The following is a 6,000-nucleotide window of genomic DNA, read 5'->3' on the forward strand; positions in this document are numbered from 1 at the left end:
GGCGGGACTTGAACCCGCATCATTTGCAATCCGTGCAAGGCTCTTAACCAATTGAGCTACGGAAGCCACGCCGGACATCGCAAATCTTTCCATGCCTTTCCTTATGTACACACGTCTTGGGGTGACGTCTAGCGCCATCTATCGTTCGCAGACGTTTCTGCTTGTTAAAAAAAAATAATACAGTATTAAATCGTTCTTGATATGACTATATTTTGTACCTAACCTTTTGCCCGCGACTTGTCTGCGTAGAATAAGGAATAGCGCCTGATTGAAAATAATGGAAAATAATTGAAGTTGAACAAATTTTATATTAATTGACAGGCGCTTCTAAATCATTTTACTTTCGCATAGGATATGAGATAATTTTTACTCATTTAAGGGATTTCTGGGATAAAAACTTTCTGTTATTTCCCGGGACACAGTTTATTAGTTGAATGGTAAACGCGAAGAGACAGGCACATTTTCGCATTTATAATGTTAAATGTAAGTATGTACCTATTATGCACTTTAAAATGGAACCTTTTAATTCGAACCTCACCAGCGCAAGTTACCAATCTTAACGCTTATTTGTTCAGATTTAAAACATAATTACCTACTCCTTTCGCAAATCGTTATACTTAAAGTTTTTTTACCCGACAGCTTTTCTTACGAGATGTTATAATAAATGGTTATGTTAAATATTTACGTTGGTATATGTAAAATGAATTTAGTTTATCACTGTTTTAAAATCAATATAGGTATATGTGTTAACTTTTAATTAGATATTTAATTGTTAAACTAAAAGGGTGACGATACCTTTGAATCTGTTAACAGCAGAGGGGCATTTTCGTGAGAACAATCACCAAAAATATTTTTTCAGTACAGATGGTCGTTTTTTTACGCACTAGTTCGAGAAGTGGTCCATTATATGCCAGGTCGAAACTGCGGAGGCTCATCTGTACTGAAAAACGTCGGACGATACACGTGCGAAAAGGAAATTCGGAACTCGTGTCCGTTCGGAACTTCCTTTTTTACGCACTTGTATCGTAATGTACTATTTTAAAGTAGGTAAATTTTATGTTTTCTTACTCAGAATCAGGAGCCCTTTCGATCTAGGACAAAAAACAAGACACAAAAAAATGGTCCCAAAATTTTCTATTATTTTGTATACTTTCCACTTTGTAACCGCGCTGTACAAATTGTTTGAAAAATGATAACAAAGTGGAAAAAATAATTTTAGGACGCTTTTTTTACCTAGTAGGATCGAAAGGGCTCATGATTTTGAGTAGGAAAAACATTAAGTTTACCTATTTTAGAAAAAAAAGTTTTTGAATCTTTTTTCGCGAAAATGCCCAGAGAGACTACAAGACCAGTCTGCCTAGCCAACGTGCGATTCGTTAGCGATGCGTTGTGTTGTTATCTCTTTTTTTTACTTTTCTATATGACTCTTCCACATTAGTGCGCCAGAAACAGTTGATTTTCTTTGGCTATGGAGTGTAATCGATTGGCACGTCGGCTATGTAAGGACTGTTTAGTTTACTAAGCGGACACTTGAAAATAGGAATATATTTTTATATGACTTTAACCATTAAACGCTCTTCCTCTCGTATGAAATGTATTTTCTAATATGATTGGATTATCAATTTTTCAGTTTTTTTGTAATCAGTAATTTCAAAGAGGTTTTTAATAGCTAGTTATAGCCCTTAGGCCCACTTGCACCAAACACTTAAATCAGGGTTAGTGGGCTGTCATCAGATCTGTCAAATTCCAATCTGTCAATTTCGTTGATGCAAGTGGCCTTTAGTAAACTTAACAGACCTTACGCCGTGTCTTGCGTGGGCGACGATCGCGCGACCATCGCGCGACCGTCGCCGTCGCGTCTCATACTTCCATATCGATAAGGTTTGATTTCGTATGCGTCGCATCGCCGTCGCGCGACCATCGCGCGACCGTCGCCCACGCGACCACGGCGTTACACAGATAGCAACAAAATAAATACATTTAGGTAATGTTATGTAATAAGGTTAGAGAATAAATGATAATTTGGGATATCGATCTAAAATAATATATTTTGGCATTTTACTGGAAGTAAGTGTAGATAAATATGCACCCGACTAACCCTCAGGTCACTAACCTTAAGGTGCTGCACTTACTTCTAGGTTTAAAGATATTTATTCTCATAAAAGACATACAAGTCACTTACACGAGAACAGAGTTTCAAAGTAAAAATAATCTTATTTACGGTAGCATACAAATAGTGGGGACGTTTATCGACAAAAAGAGGCCAAACCTTTTTTTTCTTGACCAAAGCATGAAACTTGGCACAGTTGTTCCTTATATCAAAATAAGCCGATTAAGATCGGGAGCCTTCGGGAGCCTCCCCCTGGGGCTCGGGAGGGGGTCAAAGTACCGCTTCACCCGGCTTGCTTTGAAAAATTCTAACATACCCCGTTTAGTTCATAGGTCATGTTTGGTATCGTTTTCGAGTAAATCAATAACGTAGAATTCATTTTTGGTACTAAAATTATAATTTAATAGTAAATAAAATAAAAAAAAATGAAAAGTTTGAAATTTTCATCTATCATTTACAAATTCAAGTCATCATAAATGTCAAAACTGTTTGCTTTTTCTACAAATAAAAAATATGATATGAAAGCCTATTTAATATAGATTATGAATAATATAACTTTTACCCACCTTTACTCGTTAAGTTTTATAAAAAAAACCTTTAAGCCGCGCGGCGTCGGGACGCCGCGAGCGTAATTTTAAAATGCCTTTATTTTAAAAAACTCTATTAGAACCCGTTTAGCTATTAGGTCATGTTTAGTATCGTTTTCGAGTAAATAAATAACGTATAATTTAGTTTTGGTACTAAAATGACCATTTAATGTTAAATGAAATTAAAAAAAAAATCTGTGAGTTGCAAATTCAAGTCACCATAAATGTCAAACGGTTTGCTTTTTCTATAAATATAAAAATATGATATTAAAGCCTATTCACAAAGGATAGTACGCGTTCACCTACGCGAGCTTAGACTGTGTGCAGGGAACGCGCCTCTTTCATATATTTGATCGCCAGTGTCAGAGGTGTGTTATAAATAGAAAAAGATTCATTATTATTGACTCCGGTGTCGACAACGGCAACACTCGGGTCGGACCACACGCTCTAAAGACCGACTGTACCTGTTATTTATTCATTGTAGTGAATCCTGAAAGAAATTTATATAATAGTATTTTATACAATCGTGATATAATACAAAACTTTTCAGTCGAGTACCATGTGTAGTACGGTACGAGAGTGAAAAACTTAATTATATCACTATTGTATACAATACTTTTTCTACGAGTCATCATCTTCATCATCAATGGACGGAAATATCACCATTCATGCAAGTTAAAATTAATGTCAATAGAGTCGTTCACCGTTGTATCAACATCGAATTACCTAGCAACCAATTGTTTGTCATAACCGTCTCTGATTGGCCGATAACGCGACAGATAAAAAAAATGTGTTTCAGATGCAGGAAAATTTGCCAGATATCGCAAATTAGTATAGAAATTGTATGAAGTTCTATTTTTGAAATTATTATAGTTAACTAAAGTCAATTATAATGAGCTTATTATAATTGAGTCGGAACTGCCATAGAGTATCCAACACTGAAAAGTTAGCACTTATAGTTTAGTCTGTGGTGTCCTAATTGACAGATTACTCATACTCATACTCATACTATACATTCCCTTCACAGAGACATAGCTGGGTACATATGGAACTGCATAAAGAAGGCTCTACCCTCTTTATGCAGTTGCATCGGTGTTTGCAACCTGATTTACATTTACATCTAATAACTTCTAAGCATATACTGGCCACTTCAGTGTTGTCTGACTGGGATGGAAGGAAGAAGGAGACGAATGGGTACCACACTACCCATTCGTCTCCTTCTTCCTTCCATCCCCAAGAAGACGGACTTGACAAATTTTGGTGTGGCACCAACGCCTGACTCCAAACAAGAACGCCCTGAGTCCCATTTCTCAAAACTGAAAGTTACAAGTTACAAGCGGAAGTCTCTTTGCAACTTGTCATATTAGACATTGACAACCAGTTGAAAATTGTAATTTGTAGCTTCGAGAAATGGGCCCCTGGTACACTGTGCGCAGTATATGCTGATGCAAGGCAGCCTCTGAAGGAGGTATGTTCTCCAATTGTCGATCTTTTCTGATACCTAAAGAGGTAGGTACTTCGACCACTCATTCACCGTTACGCAACGACTTGGTCTGAAACAATATGTGCATTATCATTTTAGAGTCTACAACTATCAAATTACAACTTTTTGGTGGATCACGTAACCTTCAGTATTACCCACTTAGGTACGTTACGTATCATACAAAATTATTACAAACTTTAGTAGAATCTGATTTGCCTCTGATATTGCTCCATCTTGTAATAGTTTGACACCTTGGGTGGCCTGGCTAAGCTTCAAAGCCAAAAGAAAACGTTTCTAGATTAGACATAGTATGGGATAGGTACGATAAACGCAGCTTGAAACGATCAACAAGGGAGAAACATGGCCACCCAAGGCTTCAAACTATTACGAGATGGAGCAATATCATAGATAAGCTAATCAGATTCTACTAAAGTTTGTAATTATTTTGTATGATAGGTAAGTGTGTAATAGTGAAGGTGATCCACCAAAATGTTGTAATTTGATAGTTGCAGAATCTATTTAAATAAAATGACAATGCACATATTGTTTCAGATCAAGGGTCCTTACGCAGCAGTGAATGAGTGCCGGAAGAACCTCTTTACTAGAAAAGATCGACACTTGGAGAACATACCTCCTTCCGAGGCTGCCTTACTTCATCATATACTGCCATTTGTCTAAGACTGGGGCTAAAGACATGCCAACCACACCCTTGATGCCGACGCATTAGGACACCACGGACTCCACTGCCAGTCTAGTGCTGGCCGAATTTTGTGACACGCTGCACTTAACGATTTAATCCGCAAGGCTCTCCGCACAGCGAACATACCGACAACCCTCGAACCTGTCGGCTTGTCAGCAGCAGACGGAAAGCGGCCTGCTGGTTGCTCGCTTTTGCCTTGGTTTCTGGGACGACCCTTGGCGTGGGGCGTGACCTGTGTGGATACCTTGGCTCCGTCCAACGTCTAACGTTCGGCCCAGAAACCAGGGACTGCTGCTGCAAAACGCCCAGTTTAAACGCGCAAATATGCATTTTAAAAAAACAACTAAATATTTGCGGCAATTGCATTTGAAACATTTGGACCATGGTCATCAGACACCAAGCAGTTCGTGAAGGAAGTTTCCACCAAACTTGTCTGGGTGTTTGGTGACATACGCATAGGCTTTTACATCATATTTTTTATTTAAAGAAAAAGCAAACAGTTGACATTTTTGTTGACTTGAATTTGCAAATCATAGATGAATATTTTTTTTATATTTATTTCCCATTAAATTATAATTGTAGTACCAAAAATAAATTCTTTGTTATTAATTTACTCGAAAACTATATCAAACATGACCTAATAGCTAAACCGGGTCTAATAGAGTTTTTAAAATAGAGGTATTTTAAAATTACGCTCGCGGCGTCCCGACACCGCGCGTCTTAAAGTAATTTTTTTGTGGAACTTAACGTTTGTGAAGGTGGATAAAAGTTATATTTTTTATAATCTATATTAAATAGGCTTTCATATCATATTTTTTATTTATATAAAAAGCAAACAGTTTGTCATTTATGATGACTTGAATTTGTAAGTCATGGATGAAAATTTCAATTTTTTTAATTTTTTTTAATTTTACTTACCATTAAATTATAATTTTAGTACCAAAAATGAATTTTACGTTATTAATTTACTCGAAAACGATATCAAACATGACCTAATAGCTAAACGGGGTCTAATAGAGTTTCTAAAATAAAGGCATTTTAAAATTACGCTCGCGGCGTCCCGACGCCGCGCGTCTTAAAGTAATTTTTTTGTGGAACTTAACGTTAGTAAAGGTGGATA

This window comes from Leguminivora glycinivorella, chromosome 1 (genome assembly GCF_023078275.1).
Source record: "Leguminivora glycinivorella isolate SPB_JAAS2020 chromosome 1, LegGlyc_1.1, whole genome shotgun sequence".
Taxonomy (NCBI): domain Eukaryota; kingdom Metazoa; phylum Arthropoda; class Insecta; order Lepidoptera; family Tortricidae; genus Leguminivora; species Leguminivora glycinivorella.